Source organism: Triticum aestivum, chromosome 3B, assembly GCF_018294505.1.
Source record: "Triticum aestivum cultivar Chinese Spring chromosome 3B, IWGSC CS RefSeq v2.1, whole genome shotgun sequence".
NCBI lineage: Eukaryota > Viridiplantae > Streptophyta > Magnoliopsida > Poales > Poaceae > Triticum > Triticum aestivum.
Window position 1 is genome coordinate 171,951,884 of NC_057801.1, and position 18,078 is coordinate 171,969,961.

An 18,078-nucleotide genomic window follows, 5' to 3' on the forward strand; every position below is an offset into this window, starting at 1 on the left:
ATACCGCAGGAGTGCTTTGGGTGTATCAAATGTCACAACGTAACTGGGTGACTATAAAGGTGCACTACAGGTATCTCCGAAAGTATCTATTGTTTTATGCGGATCGAGACTGGGATTTGTCACTCCGTGTAAACGGAGAGGTATCTCTGGGCCCACTCGGTAGGACATCATCATATGCGCAATGTGACCAAGGAGTTGATCACGGGATGATGTGTTACGGAACGAGTAAAGTGACTTGCCGGTAACGAGATTGAACAAGGTATTGGATACCGACGATCGAGTCTCGGGCAAGTAACATACCGATAGACAAAGGGAATTGAATACGGGATTGATTAAGTCCTTGACATCGTGGTTCATCCGATGAGATCATCGTGGAACATGTGGGAGCCATCATGGGTATCCAGATCCCGCTGTTGGTTATTGACCGGAGAACGTCTCGGTCATGTCTACATGTCTCCCGAACCCGTAGGGTCTACACACTTAAGGTTCGGTGACGCTAGGGTTATAAAGGAATCTTGTACGTGGTTACCGAATGTTGTTCGGAGTCCCGGATGAGATCCCGGACGTCACGAGGAGTTCCGGAATGGTCCGGAGGTAAAGATTTATATATGGGAAGTCCTGTTTTGGTCACCGGAAAAGTTTCGGGCGATATCGGTAATGTACCGGGACCACCGGGAGGGTCCCGGGGGTCCACCAAGTGGGGCCACCTGCCCCAGAAGGTTGCGTGGGCCAAGTGTGGGAGGGGACCAGCCCCTAGGAGGGCTGGTGCGCCCCCCACAAGGGGGCCAAGGCGCAAGGGAGAGTGGGAGGGGGCAAACCCTAGTCCAGATGGGCCTTAAGGCCCACCTAGTGGGCGCCTCCCCTCTCTCCCCCTCTTGGCCGCCTCCCCAGGTCCAATCTAGGGCTGGCCGCACCCCTTGGGGTGGGAAACCCTAAAGGGGGCGCAGCCCCCTTCTCCCCTATATAAATAGAGGCCTGGGGCTGCCCATAACACATGAGTTCTCTCCCTCTTGGTGCAGCCCTGCCTCTCTCTCTCCTCTTCCTCTCCCGTGGTGCTTGGCGAAGCCCTGCTGGATTGCCATGCTCCTCCATCACCACCACGCCGTTGTGCTGCTGTTGGATGGAGTCTTCCTCAACCTCTCCCTCTCTCCTTGCTGGATCAAGGCATGGGAGACATCATCGGGCTGTACGTGTGTTGAACGCGGAGGTGCCGTGCGTTCGGCACTTGATCATCGGTGATTTGAATCACGACGAGTACGACTCCATCAACCCCGTTCACTTGAACGCTTCCGCTTAGCGATCTACAAGGGTATGTAGATGCACTCTCCTTCCCCTTGTTGCTAGTCTCTCCATAGATTGATCTTGGTGACACGTAGGAAAATTTTGAATTTCTGCTACGTTCCCCAACAAAGAGATCTACCAAGAAATTGACAAGTACCCGAAGTGGACTTTCTATCAACCTTGTCTCTGGCATAATCCGAGTCGGAGTAGCCAACAAGATCAAACGAAGACCTCTTAGGATACCAAATGCCAAAATTTGGTGTATGTATTAAGTATCTCACTATCCTTTTCACAGCCTTAAGATGACATTCTTTAGGGACTGCTTGATATCGTGCACACATGCACACACTTAGCATAATGTCGGGATGAGAGGCACATAGATATAGTAATGAACCAATTATAGAGCGGTAAACTTTTTGATCAATAGGTTCACCATCTTTAGTCAAGCCAAGATGTCCACTAGTAGGCATGGGTGTACCCATACCTTTGCATTCTGGCATGTTGAACTTCTTGAACAAGTCTTTGGTGTAGTTCATTTGAGAGACAAAGGTACCTTCCTTAGTTTGCTTGATTTGCAAGCCAAGAAAGAACTTGAGTTCACTCATCATAGACATCTCAAACTTCTCCGACATAAGCTTCCCAAACTTCTCACTAAAATGAGGGTAAGTTGATGCAAATATAATATCATCAACATAGATTTGGCACACAAATAATTCTCCATGAACCCTTTTAGTGAAAAGAGTAGAATCAAATTTTCCAATCTCAAAGCCTTTTTTAATAAGGAACTTGGTCAAGCATTTATACCATGCTCTAGGAGCTTGTTTAAGACCATACAGAGCTTTGTGAAGTTTGTAAACATGATTGGGTTTCTTCGGATTAACAAAGCCGGGAGGTTGTTTAACATAAACTTCCTCCTCAATTTCACCATTTAGAAAGGCACTTTTAATGTCCATTTGGTATAATGTGATATCATGGTGATTAGCATAGGAAAGGAAGATGCGAATGGACTCAAGTCTAGCAACGGGGGCATATGTCTCACCATAGTCCATACCTTCGACTTGAGTGTAGCCTTGGGTGACGAGACGTGCTTTGTTGCAAACTAATTGTCCATCTTCATCTTGCTTGTTGCAAAACACCCATTTGGTACCGATGATGTTGTGGTTATCATCGGGCTTCTCGACCAATGTCCACACTTGGTTTCTCTCAAAGTTGTGTAGTTCTTCATGCATGGCATTTATCCAATCCGGATCTTCCAATGCTTCTTCAACCTTCATGGGTTCAATGCTAGAGATGAATGAATAATGTTCACAAAATTTAGCCAAACGAGATTTAGAGCGAGTGATTCTCCCAGTTTGGATATCAGTGTAGATTTGCTCGATGGGATGGTCCCTAGCAACTCTTGCTCCAACTCGTGAGAGCTTTTGCTTTGATCGGGGTGGAACATCTTCTTCATCATCTCGTTCTTCTTATTGTTCTTCTTCATTGTTGACGTTGTTATTCTCTCGTTGTGGTGGAGAAGGAGATTGATGTGGTTCATCTTGGTGTAATTCCTCGTTTTCTTCATCTTGGTGTGTCCCACTTGTGGATGTTTCCATATCAACTCTTGGTTCACCCTGTCGTGAGGTAGAAGCTTCCACTTGGACAGACGAGGTACTCTCCTTCGCCTACGTTGGACGGACCTTGCCAATAGACAAGTCTTGGATTGCTTCTGAAGGATCTTTATCTCCTACATCAATTGGCAATTGCTCTACTTGCGAGCCGTTAGATTAATCAAACTTCACATCTACCGTCTCTTCAACCTTTCGGGTGAAATTGTTGTAGACATGGTAAGTGTGAGAGTTTGAGCCATAACCAAGTAGGAAACCTTCATGAGATCTGGGAGCAAATTTAGAACGACGATGCTTATCAAGAATGTAGCACTTTGAGCCGAATACTTGAAAGTATCCAACTTGGGGTTTGTTACCGGTGAGTAGCTCGTATGTTGTCTTGCCGAGTAGCTTGTGAAGATACAAGAGATTTGTCACATGACAAGTTGTCTCAACCGCTTCCGTCCAAAAGTGCTTTGGAGTCTTGTACTCATCAAGCATCGTTCTTGCCATTTTGATGAGGTTCCGGTTCTTCCTCTCAACAACTCCATTTTGTTGAGGTGTGTACGTAGCCGAGAACTCATGTGAAATCCCTTCTTCGTCAAGAAAGGTGTCCACATTGGCGTTCTTGAACTCCGTTCTGTTGTCACTGCAAAACTTCTTGATCTTCACTTCAAACTGATTTTGGGCCTTCCTAGCAAAGTTTTTGAAGATCTTCTGGACCTGCGATTTATCATCGAGAAAGAACACCCACGTAAATCTTGAAAAATCATCAACTATAACTAGACCAAATGAGTTTCCACCGAGACTTTTGTAAGCATTGGGACCGAAAAGATCCGTGTGAAGTAGCTCGAGCGGTCTCCTTGTGGTCATGATGTTGTTCACGGGGTGGCTTCCTCCAACCTGTTTTCCTGCTTGACAAGTGCTGCAAAGTCTATCCTTATCAAATATGACATCTTTAACACCAAGGATATGATCACCTTTAATAAGCTTGTCAAGGTTTCGCATGCCCACATGACCTAACCGCCTATGCCACAACCAGCCTTTAGAAGATTTAGAAATTAAGAAAGTTCTAGGTTGAGCCTTTTTAGTGAAATCAACAATGTATAGATCACCTTTACGTATACCAGTAATGACCATTTTATGATTATCTCTATGAAACACTAGGCAATCTACTTTGGTAAATAGGACATAGAAACCAAAGTCAGCTAGTCTAGAAAGAGAAAGCAGATTATAGCCAATAGATTCAACGAGCATGCCATTTTGTATGGAGCTATCATGTGAGATGGCCACCTTACCGAGGCCAACCACCTTACCCTTTGAGTTATCACCAAAAGTGACATACTTTCGAGGGCCGTCGTTTTCAGCAAGCTCACGAAACATATATTTATCTCCGGTCATGTGATCGGTACATCCACTATCAAGGACCCATTCCTTTCCTCCTGCCATGTATCCTCGAAGATTTGCCATAAGACCAAAGTGTCTCATTGCATCATCAAGATCATAGTCACTATCATCATCCTCATCATAGTATCCATGTTCAACATCGTCATGTGGTGGATCAATTCCTAGAGAGGGTGATTCATTAGAGAAATGATTTTGACAATGATCATCTTTATGAATTCTAATTGCTTTGGAAATGATATTGCTAATAATTCCAACATCTCCTTTGGCACGCATAAGATTTGTAAGCTCAAATAGACAATCACCAAACTTAGGATCATTGGAGTTCATCTTACTCAAGGCAATAGACTTATGGAGAATCTCATCTAGATTTTGGAAGGAATAGTTTGGAAATCTTTCCTGAAGAAATCTCCATACAGTGTAGGCACAATTAAGAGTAGGAAAAGAAACCAATCAAGCTTCTAGGCAAACCTCTAGTGATAAGATTAATGGTCCTAAGATTGCGAATCATGTCAATGGACTCATCAAGAGTAGGATGCATAGGATAAACATGAGGTGCACAAGGGCTAGTAATGTACTTGTTCAAATGATATTCATTGAAAATCACAAGCATCTCATTTTTCCACTCATGAAACTACTCGCCATCAAGTATAGGCACTCTATGTTTAAGACTCCCCAAAGTAGACTCATCCATCTTCCTCCAATGGTGTTTAAACCAAAGCAATGGAGACCAAAGCTCTGATACCAATTGAAAGGATCGAGAAGAGGCGTCTAGAGGGGGGGGTGAATAGACCCTCAACACACAAAGTTGGCAGTTTTTCAAGTTTAGGTAGAGTTTAAGCACAAGTTTAACCTTTCACAACATATATCAAGCAAGCATGCAAAGAGTATGTGGGCAGCGGAAAGTAAAGCATGAAACTTGCAAGAAAGTAAAGGGATGGGATTGGAGTGTGCAAACGCAATTGGAGACGCGGATGTTTTTGGCGTGGTTCCGATATGTGGTGCTATCGTACATCCATGTTGATGGAGACTTCAACCCACGAAGGTTAACGGTTGTGCAAGTCCACAGAGGGCTCCACCCACGAAGGGTCCACTAAGAAGCAACCTTGTCTATCCCACAATGGCCATCGCCCACGAAGGACTTGCCTCACTAGGGTAGATCTTCATGAAGTAGGCGATCTCCTTGCCCTTACAAACACCTTGGTTCACTCCACAATCTTGTCGAAGGCTCCCAAGTGACACCTAACCAATCTAGGAGACACCACTCTCCAAAAGGTAATAGATGGTGTGTTGTTGATGAACTCCTTGCTCTTGTGCTTCAAATGATAGTCTCCCCAACACTCAACTCTCTCTCATAGGATTGGATTTGGTGGAAAGATGATTTGAGTGGAAAGCAACTTGGGGAAGGCTAGAGATAAAGATTCATATGGTTGGATTGGAATATCTTGGCCTAAACACATGAGTACGTGGTTCTCTCTCAGAGAATGAATGCTGGAAATGTAGGCACGTTCTGATGGCTTCCCCCACGAATGAGGAGAGGGTGGAGGGGTATATATAGCCTCCACACAAAATCTAACTGTTACACACAATTCACGAAACTCGGTGGGACCGAATCAGAAAACTCGGTCAGACCAATTTAGTTCATAATGTGATCGTTAGGTATTTTGGTGGGACCGACATGATCAACTTGGTGGAACCAATGTGCAAGGGTTAGGGTAAAACCTCATCTCGGTTTGACCGATTACACAACTCGGTGGGACCAATTTGGTAATAAGCAAAACAGAGAGTTGGTCAGGTAAACTCGGTGTGACCGATTACACTTTCTCGGTGAGACCGAAAATATTTCAATAGATAACAGGGAGTTTGCAAGCCCATCTCGGTGAGACCGAGATCCCATCGGTTAGACCGAAGTTACTAGGGTTTCTGGCAGTGGCTATGTCAAATGAACTTGGTGGCGCCGGATGGATCAAATCGGTGGGGCCGAGTTTGACTTTTGGTTTGCGACATGTGTGGATATGAGAAAGTGGTTGAGGGCTTCGGAGCATATCACTAAGCATTTTGAGCAAGCAAGCCATTAAGCAACACCTCATACCCTTTTAATAGTATTGGCTTTCCTACATAATCAATGTGATCTTGGATCACTGAAATAGAAAATGTAGAGTCTTGAACTTTGAGCTTGAGCCAATCATTTGTCTTTAGCATCTTGAAGGGGTTACACATCCTCTTGTCCATGCCACTCCACTATTGGACTTATCTGAAATACACTAGATAAAAGTATTAGTCCAACAAGAGATATGTTGACATTAATTACCAAAGTCACCCGGGGAGCACTTGTGCTTTCACCGATAAATCAACTTCTATACCAGTCGGTATTTGTGAGGATGTGCCTATTGTTGTTGCAAACGCTACTATTTTAACGGACTTTGTTATTCTTGATATTCCCGAGGATGACAATATGTTGATCATCCTTGGTAGACCTATTCTAAATACTGCAAGGGCTGTTATTGATTGCAACAAAGGCAATGTCACTTTTCATGTTAATGGTAATGAGCATACGGTACACTTTTCGAGGAAACAACCTCAAGTTCATAGTATCAATTCTATTGGAAAAATGTCAATGATTACTATTGGAGGTTTTGAATTCCCTTTTCCTACTGTCTAAAAGAAATATGATATTCTTATTGTTGGGGACATCATATCCCTGTTGAGGTAACCTAGTGTTATTCGAAAATTCTCCGATTTCATGTTATTCGGAAGAGGTTTGTTAACAAGACTTGATCAACCTTGTTAGTGGATTCCTTTTGATGAGCATAAGATGGACGAAGTAAGAAAGCACAACTCTCTGTACCATCCTTTTACTTTCTGTTATTTAGATTAAATAAAGTGAAAATAGTATTTTCTGTCTGTTTTCTGAGTTATCCATGCAATAAAAAATACCCTGAAAATAAAAGTTCTCCAAATGCCTTGAAAATGAAGTATAATTTTTGTAGAATATTTAAGAATTTCTGGCATTGAGAACACACCAGGGGGACCCACCATTTGGCCATGAGGGCACAGGGTGCGCCCACCCCTCTAGGGCACGCCCCCTGCCTCGTGGGCCCCACGTGGCCCCCCTCCACTTATTCCAGCACCCACACACTTCATCTTCCTCCAGAAAAATCCTCCCATAGCTCAAACCCGTGTTCTAGCTCATCTTGCTACCGTTTTCGATCTCCTTGCTCAAAGATTCATTCACAAAACTGTTTTGGAGGATTGTTCTTCGGTATGTGACTCCTCCAATGGTCCAATTAGTTTATGTTCTAGTGCTTTATTTATTGCAAATTTTTGCTGCTGAGGTGACCCTGTCCTTGAGCTTGCATGTCAAATTTATATGGTCCAAAGTAGTTTTAATGCATGATATACCCTCTAGGCACTTGTGGGAGTAGTTGCTATCAATATTGTTGAGTTTGGTTCACTTTTATTTGGAGTCACTAAAAATTTCAGAAATTTTTCAGAGAAGAAAATGATGAAGAGATTGTTGAGGGGCTCCTCGAGCCGAATCTCGAAGGATAAGCAGAATGAGGAGAATAAAAAGCCCAAATACAATCTTCCTCGCACCGCGGAGGTCCACTCATGTGAATGGCCTTGTGATGCGTTCTTGAGGGCCGCCGAAATTTACGACGACTTCTATTACTTGGCTGAGAATGTAGGCCTCACCGACTTCCTCCACGACCAGCGCGAACAGTATCTCCTACTCACTAATATTTTCGTGCAAAACTTTTACTTCCATGCTAAGAAATCACCACCTTTAGTGGAGTTTCACTTATATGATGAGGTTAAGGAGATGTCAGTCCATGATTTTTGTTTGGTTTGCATGATACTCTTTGTGGGCAGCATCGAGGAACCACATCCTAGTGATGTGGATGGATTTACTGATAGGATTGTTGTAGGAGAAACAAGGAAAGTTTCGGATGCAAGAACTACTAGTATACATTTTCCTGTTCTACGTTACTTTGCGATATTTGCTAGCAGACACTTGATTGGTCGCGGGAACAGCGGAAACATTAGTGCTCCTGACCTTGTTATTTTGCGCCATGCTTTGTTTCGTGATACAACTTTCAGTTTAGGCGCAATTGTTGCTAAACGGTTAAGTCTGAACCGTACCAAGGGCCCCATCTTCGGAGGCATCTTTGCTTCACGCCTTGCTAAACACTTTGATATACCTATTAGGCATTATGAGAAAGAGGAAAAGTGTTTGCCCAATATTTTTCTAGACTATAAGAGTATGGTAGCACATGACTTTATTGTTAAAAATAAGAAAAAGATGCTTAAGTATAACTTGATATTTTCTAAAACTCACTGTGAGAATATTACCTTGCCTGCACCCGGTTTGTTTAACATACTTTCAGGCACGTACCTCATCTTGCCCGAGGCCATTTATGCATACTGGAATCTGACACAAGTTCCAGTGCTTGACCTAGAGCCGCCACTTGACCCTTAGTGACAATCTATTTATCAATGGGATCCGGAGGAGATCGCCAACCAGTGGCACCCCAAGGACCCTCCTCAGTACACCGGAGAGAGTAGCTTTGATCCATGGGCATAGACCAACTTAGGCCAAAAGCCTAAGCTTGGGGGAGTACGTATTTCTCACCAACATTACATTCATGTTCAGACACTCATTCTAGTTGTCGGTGTTCATACTTTTTCATTGTACTATCCATGCTAGTTTATTTTCTTTTCTTGCTTTCTTCTTGTGTGTTTGAAAAAACTTAAGAAAACCAAAAACATAGTTGTAGCCTTTAGCTAGTTTACTTTCCATGCTTGTAGTAGTAATACTAAAATAAAACCCAAAAAGATTTCCCGTTCTTCTTTTGCTTGTTGGGAGCTTTCCCGTGTAAATAGTTTTATTCCTTTTCTTTTCTTTGGGGGTCTAAAGGAGAAGACCACGATGAAAATGTTGAGTGGATCTCATATGCATTATTGTTGATCTAACCAATAGCCCATATTACCTTGTCATCTCCTTTGTATTAAATGCTTGTAAATTCTAGCTTAGTCCAATGCACGTCAACTATTATTATTATCCACACCGTTTGGTCGTGCGAGTAAAAGGCAATAATGACGATATATGATGGACTGATTGAGATGAGAGAAGCTGGTATGAAATCGACCTATCTTGTTTTCATAAATATGATTAGTTCAGCGTTCCTGATTCAGCCTATTATGAATGAAACATACTTGCAATAACAATTAGAGATTATAGTTGCTCATGCCATGCTTAATTAGCTAGGAGTTTATAATGGTTTACCTTGTGTTCCAACATCCTATTAAAATGGTTGTGATGTGGTATGATAGGGTGGTATCCTCCTTTGAATGATTCGAGTGGCTTGACTTGGCACATGTTCACACATGTAGTTGAAACAAAATCAACATAGCCTCCATGATATTTATGTTCATGGTGATTTATATCCTACTCATGCTTGCACTCATTGTTGATTAATCTTAATGCATGTTCATGACTGTTGTCGCTCTCTAGTTGGTTGCTTCCCAGTCTCTTTCTAGCCTTCACTTGTACTAAGCTGGGACTGTCTATATCTTCCATGCTAGGTGGGTTATTCTCACGATGAGTGGACTCCGCTCATCATTCACGAGAAAATGGACGATAACCGGGATGCCCAGTCCCATGCTCAAATCAAATCAAAATAAATGCAAACAAAACTCCCCCAGGATTGTTGTTAGTTGGACGGCACCTGTTGTTTCGGGCCAGCCATGGATTGATGCTCGTTGGTGGTGGGGGGTATAAACTTTACCATTCTATTTGGGAACCGCCTATAATGTATGTAGCATGGAAGATATCAAGATCTCTCGGTTGTTATGTTGACAATGAAAGTATGCCGCTCAAAATATTATTCATCTCTGTTTCAAAACTCGAGCTCTGGCACCTCTGCAAATCCCTGCTTCCCTATGTGAAGGGCCTATCTATTTACTTTTATGCTGAGACATCATCCTCTTATTAAAAAACACCAGTTGGAGAGCACCGTTGTCATTTGCATGCATTTTATTAATTTACATTGAGTATGACTGTGAATGCATCTCTTTTACCATGAATTACAATGTCTAGTCAGTTCTTGATCTTCAGGGGTGCTCTGCATTTATGTTTTGCGGTCTCAGAAAGGGCTAGGGAGATATGATTTTGTTATATCATATTATGATTGTTTTGATAAAGTGTTGTCATATGAGATTTATTATTATTGCTCACTAGTTGATTATGCCATTGATATGAGTAAACATGAGACCTAAGTGTTATTGTGAATATGGTTAGTTCATAATCTTTGCTGAAAACTTGAATGCTGGCTTTACATATTTGCAACAACAAGATCAAATAGAGTTTGTAAAAGTTTTTCTTTATCACTTTCAGTTTGTCAACTGAATTGCTTGAGGACAAGAAAAGGTTGAAGCTTGGGGGAGTTGATATGTCTCCAACGTATCTACTTTTCCAAACACTTTTGCCCTTGTTTTGCACTCTAACTTGCATGATTTGAATGGAACTAACCCAGACTGATGCTGGTTTCAGTAGAACTGCCATGGTGTTATTTTTGTGCAGAAACAAAAGTTCTCAGAATGACCTAAAAATCCACGAAGACATGTTTTGGAATTAATAAAAAATATTGGTGAAAGAATCAATGTCAGGGGGCCCACACCCTATCCACGAGGGTGCAGGGCGCCCCCTGGGGCGCGCCCCCTACCTCGTGGGCCCCTGGGACTCCACCAACCTCAACTCCAACTCCATATATTCACTTTCGGGGAGAAAATAATTAGAGAGAAGGATTCATCGCGCGTTTACAATACGGAGCCGCCGCCAAGCCCTAATCTTCCTCGGGAGAGCTGATCTAGAGTCCGTTCGGGGCTCTGGAGAGGGGAATCCATCGCCATCGTCATCATTAACCATCCACAATCCCCAATTTCATGATGCTCACCGTCGTGCGTGAGTAATCCCATCATAGGCTTGCTGGACGGTGATGGGTTGGATGAGATTTACCATGTAATCGAGTTAGTTTTGTTAGGGTTTGATCCCTAGTGTCCATTATGTTCTAATATTGATGTTGCTATGACTTTGCCATGCTTAATGCTTGTCACTAGGGCCCGAGTGCCATGATTTAAAATCTGAACCTGTTATGTTTTCATGAATATATGTGAGTTCTTGATCCTATCTTGCAAGTCAATAGTCACCTATTATGTGTTATGATACGACAACCCCAAAGTGATAATAATTGGTACCACTCCCGGTGATGACCGTAGTTTGATGAGTTCATGTATTCATTAAGCGCTAATGCTTTGGTCCGGTACTCTGTTAAAAGGAGACCTTAATATCCCTTACTTTCTAATAGGACCTCGCTGTCACGGGAGGATAGGACAAAAGATGTCATGCAAGTTCTTTTCCATAAGCACGTATGACTATATTCGGAATACATGCCTACATTACATTGTTGAACTGGAGCTAGTTCTGTGTCACCCTATGTTATAACTGTTGCATGAGGAATCGCATCCGACATAATTATCCATCACTGATCCATTGCCTATGAGCTTTTCACATATTGATCTTTGCTTAGTTACTTGTCTGTTGCCACTATTACGATTACTACAAAACTGCTACTCTTACTTTTGCCACCGTTATCGTTACTTCCATACTGCTTTGCTACTAAATATTTTGCTGTAGATATTAAGTCTTTCAGGTTTGGTTGGATTGACAACTCAACTGCTAATACTTGAGAATATTCTTTGGCTCCCCTTGTGTCGAATCAATGAATTTGGGTTGAATACTCTACCCTCGAAAACTATTGCGATCCCCTATACTTGTGGGTTATCAGGTTCTGGTACAAAGATTGAACACAAGAGATGAACTAGGGTTTGAGAGGAGATGGTGATGTTGAAAACGTTGATGGAGATTGGCCTCTCAAATATGAGAGGTGAGGGAGTCCTGGACTAGGGGGTGTCCGGACAGCCGGACTATCATCGTCCGCCGGACTCCAAGACTACGAAGATACAAGATTGAAGACTCCGTCCCGTGTCCGGATGGGACTTTCCTTGGCGTGCAAGGCAAGCTTGGCGATACGGATATGTAGATCTCCTACCATTGTAACCGACTCTGTGTAACCCTAGCCTCCTCCGGTGTCTATATAAACCGGAGGGCTTTAGTCCGTAGGACACAACATACATTACAACAATCATACCATAGGCTAGCTTTAGGGTTTAGCCTCCTTGATCTCGTGGTAGATCTACTCTTGTACTACCCATATCATCAATATTAATCAAGCAGGGCGTAGGGTTTTACCTCCATCGAGAGGGCCCGAACCTGGGTAAAACATCGTGTCCCTCGTCTCCTGTTACCATCCGCCTAGACGCACAGTTCGGGACCCCCTACCCGAGATCCGCCGGTTTTGACACCGACATTGGTGCTTTCATTGAGAGTTCCTCTGTGTCGTCACCGATAGGTTTGATGGCATCTTCAACCAACGACGCGGTCCAGGGGGAGACTTTTCTCCCCGGACAGATCTTCGTATTCGGCGGCTTCGCACTGTGGGCTAATTCACTTGGCCATCTGGAGCAGATCGAAAGCTACGCCCCTGGCCGTCAGGTCAGATTCGGAAGCCTAAACTTCACGGCCGACATCCGCGGGGACTTGATCTTCGACGGGCTCGAGCCACAGCCAGGCATGCCGCACTGTTGCGATGGGCATGATCTAGTTCTGTCACCGAACAGTGCCTTGGCGGCCGCACAACAATCCGCTCTGGCCCTTAGACCGGAGCCGATCACCCAGATCGAGGATCGATGGTTAGACACCGCCTCGGGGGCTTCAACTTCCACGGCGATGGAGCCGAACACTACCCTTGTCCCTCGCAAAGCTCGTGACTCCGAGGTGCCGGACTCCTTGCCGGACTCCGGACCTCCCGCGCCCCTGCCAATCGAATCTGATTGGGCGCCGGTTATGGAATTCACCGCCGCGGACATCTTCCAATACTCGCCCTTTGGCGACATCCTAAATTCGCTAAAGCATCTCTCGCTATCAGGAGAGTCCTGGCCGGACTATGGCCAGGATGGTTGGGATACGGACGACGAAATTCAGCGCCCACCCACCACCCACTTTGTAGCCACTATCGATGATCTAACCGACATGCTAGACTACGACTCCGAATACATCGACGCTATGGACGACGATGCCGGAGACGAACAGGAACCAGCGCCTACAGGGCACTGGAAAACCACCTCGTCATATGACATATACATGGTGGACACCCCAAAAGATGGGGATGGCGAAGAAGCAGCGGAGGCAGATTCTTTAAAGAAACAGCCCAAGCGCCAGCGTCAGCGGCGCCGCTCTAAATCCCGCCACAGCAAGAATGGAGATTCCGGCACAGGAGATAATAATACCCCAGAGAGTGCTGAAGGCAATCCCCTCCAGCAAGACTTAGCGCAGGAGGATGCAGAAGCAAGCCCTCACGAGAGGGCGGCAGACGAAGAGGTTGAGGATTATAACTATACACCTCCCTCCGAAGACGAGGCAAGCCTCAACGACGACGAATTCGTCGTGCCCGAGGATCCCGTCGAACAAGAGCGTTTCAAATGCAGGCTTATCGCCACGGCAAATAGCCTAAAGAAAAAGCAGCAGCAGCTTCAAGTTGATCAGGATCTGCTGGCCGATCGATGGACCGAGGTCCTCGCGGCCGAAGAGTATAAACTCGAACGCCCCTCCAACAGTTACCCAAGACGCAAGCTGCTCCCCCGATTAGAGGAGGAAGCATACATACCTCCATCACCAGCGCATGATACGGCTGACCGATCACCCTGTGGTCATGACAGAGAGGCATCAAGGCCCCCAACCAAGACCGTACCCCGGCATCGCTCCAAGAGTACGAAGCCAAGAGGGAACGCACCGGACTTGCGAGATATATTGGAGGACAAAGCAAGGCAATCCAGATCCATCTACGGATCACGTGGGTGCCCCACGACCCACGACGAATACCGTCGCGCCGGATACAATAACCCCGGCCGGGCCTAACACAGCAGACAACGCTCCCTCGAGCTGCGTCGTGATATTGCTCAATACAGAGGCGCCACACACCCGCTATGCTTCACTGACGAAGTAATGGATCATCAAATCCCTGAAGGGTTTAAACCCGTAAACATCGAATCCTATGATGGCACAACAGACCCCGCAGTTTGGATCGAAGATTATCTTCTCCACATCCATATGGCCCGCGGCGACGATCTCCATGCGATCAAGTATCTCCCACTCAAGCTTAAAGGACCAGCTCGGCATTGGCTTAACAGCTTGCCCGCAGAGTCAATTGGGTGTTGGGAAGACCTGGAAGCCGCATTCCTCGATAACTTCCAGGGCACGTATGTGCGGCCACCAGACGCCGATGACCTAAGCCACATAATTCAGCAGCCAGACGAATCGGCCAGACAATTCTGGACACGGTTCTTGACAAAGAAAAACCAAATCGTCGACTGTCCAGATGCAGAGGCCCTTGCAGCCTTCAAACATAACATCCGCGACGAGTGGCTAGCCCGGCACCTGGGACAGGAAAAGCCGAAATCCATGGCAGCCCTCACGTCACTAATGACCCGCTTTTGCGCGGGAGAGGATAGCTGGCTAGCTCGCAGCAATAACCTCTGTAAAAATTCTGGCAGTCCGGATACTAAGGACAACAACGGCAGGTCACGTCCAAACAAAAACAAACACCGCATTAACGGCGACGATAAGGAGGATACGGCAGTCAACGCCTGATTCTGAGGCTCTAAACCCGGTCAACGGAAGAAGCCATTCAAAAGAACCACTCCGGGTCCGTCCAATTTGGACCGAATACTCGACGGCTTATGCCAGATACATGGCACCCCTGAAAAGCCAGCTAATCACACCAATAGAGATTGCTGGGTGTTCAAGCAGGCAGGTAAGTTAATTGCCGAAAACAATGACAAGGGGCTAAACAGCAACGACGAGGAAGAGACCCGACCGCCAAACAATAGAGGACAGAAGGGTTTCCCCCCACAAGTGCGGATGGTGAACATGATTTACGCAACCCATATACCCAAGAGGGAGAGGAAGCGCACGCTAAGGGACGTCTATGCGATGGAGCCAGTCGCCCCGAAGTTCAATCCATGGTCCTCTTGTCCGATCACTTTCGATCGAAGAGACCATCCGACCAGCATACGCCACGGCGGATTCGCCGCATTGGTTTTAGACCCAATCGTCGATGGATTTCACCTCACGAGAGTCCTGATGGACGGAGGTAGTAGCCTGAACCTGCTTTATCAGGATACAGTGCTCAATATGGGCATAGACCCCTCAAGGATTAAACCTATAAAGACAACCTTTAAAGGTGTCATACCAGGTGTGGAAGCCAACTGTACAGGCTCAGTCACACTGGAAGTGGTCTTCGGATCCCCGGACAATTTCCGGAGCAAGGAGTTAATCTTCGACATAGTCCCATTTTGCAGCGGCTATCACGCTCTGCTCGGACGAACCGCGTTCGCAAAGTTCAACGCGGTGCCGCATTATGCATACCTCAAGCTCAAGATGCCAGGCCCTCGTGGAGTCATCACGGTCAACGGAAATACGGAACGCTCCCTCCGAACGGAGGAACATACAACGGCTCTCGCGGCAGAAATACAGAGCAGCCTTTTAAAGCAATTCTCGAGTCTGGCCGTCAAACGGCCGGATACAGCAAAACGCGCCCGAAGCAACACCAACCAAGACAACCTGGCATGATCAGAGCACGCGTAGCAATGCGGCCCTCACCCCCGCCCTCACATGATTGCAAGGACAACTCCCCGCGTACATCATTATGCTTTGGAGATAGCATGGGCGCAGGGGAAGGGGCACGACCACAATGAGCCCAGAGTGCGGCTCGACCACACCAGGGGCTCGCAAGTGTGCCCCCTTCTCTTATTATTATTATTATTATCATTTTCCTTCTTTGTATACACAGGACTCCGTTAACCAGAGGCCCTGTCCGGCGGTGAACCTGCCGAACTCACGATGCAATAGCCAGGGACGAAAGAAGGCTGCGACGAACACTCAGGTGGTCTCAATTACGAGCATTAAATTCGATTATATACACCAAGTCCGTAGCTCATCCCTGGAGGGAGACCTGTTTAAGTAGTCCAAATCCCTTGCTTACCGCACTATTTGTATCAATCCGCACTCATAGCAGACTTCCTTTAATAAATAATGCAGCACCTTTTTGACTGCAATTACATTACCTTTTATATATATATGTTCATTACATGACATCTTGCAACCGTATATTTTGGTACGGCCTAATACACCAGGGGCTTATGTTCCCCACATCATGGTGTGATAAGTCTGAACACTTTCATAAGTGTGGCACCCCGAACTTATAGCATTATATGAATCGGCTCCGAATCATGTCTTGGGTCAATAGTTGGGTTTGCCCGGCTCCCACGTTTTGGTGCCTTACGTTCCGTTCAGTCGGCTAAGGTGGCACTGGGAGAACCACTGTGATTGCGCCACGATTGAGCCGGGCGAGCACCTCAGTGGAGAAAGCTAAAACTGACCGGCATGATAAGGCGAGAGACTGGTCGCTGTTCGAGAGGTCTTTTCGGGTCCTTAAAGACTCACACCGCTTTGAGCGAAGTTCCGGATAATGTCCGACGAAGGCGTGGATAGCGCCCCAGATTCGGTCTTCCGAATACCAGGGGCTTCGCCGAAATTTAAAATTATAGAATTATATGGCTAAGTGAGAGTGTTCAAGCATTATAAGTCCGGTTGCCTTGTTCGTTGTGTTGAGCGCCTCCCTAGATGGACCCAAAAATGGGAACAAGAGTGCTCAAGTTTATCCCGAACACCCCAGCACTAATGGCTCGGGGGCTGAAGCCAACGACTTGCCATCTCTCAGATTTTATAAACGGCCGCACAGAAGGTAATATTTTAAATTAAATAAGCGTTGCTTAATGCGCACATGAACAAAGTTTTCAGCGCCCAGGATAACACATAGCGAGTTTACTCAAAGATTACATTTCTGGGGCACTCATCCGCAATATCACGGGCTCCCTTCAGGACAGTTTTATAATACATTTCGGGCGTGCGATACTCCTTGCCCGGTGGCGGTGGGTCCGTGAGAAGCTTCTCCACATCCAACCTGCCCCAATGCACCTTTGTGCGGGCAAGGGCCCGATGAGCACCTTCAATACAGGCGGAGCGCTTGATGACCTCCACCCAGGAGCACGCATCCACCAGCCGCCGCACGAGGCCGAAGTAGCTCCCAGGCATGGCCTGTCCAGGCCACAGCCGGACTATAAGGCCCCTCATGGCCTCCTCAGCTACCTTGTGGAGTTCGACCAGCTATTTCAGCTGGTTGCTTGGGGGCACCGGATGGCCAGCCTCAGCGTACTGAGACCAGAAGACCTTCTCCGTCGAGCTCCCCTCCTCGCCACGATAGAATGCGGCGGCATCGGACAAACTACGCGGCAGATCTGCAAACGCCCCTTGAGAGCTCCGAATGCGGGTAAGTGTCAGGTAGTTTACATTAACATGCTTGCTTTGCATGAAAAATGCCTTACACGCCGCTATCTTCTTTACATCTTCAACCTCCTGAAGGGCCTTACGGGCCTCGGCCTTGGCGGACTTGGCACTTTCGAGAGCCGAGGCAAGCTCGGACTCTCGAGTCTTGGAGTCACGCTCCAAACTCTCATGCTTCTCCATGAGAGCCTGGAGCTCTTGCCGTACTTCCGCCACCCGTGCCTCTTGCTTTTCTCGCTCTGCCTGTTCCGCGGCCGCATTGCGTTCGGCCGCGGACACAGCCTC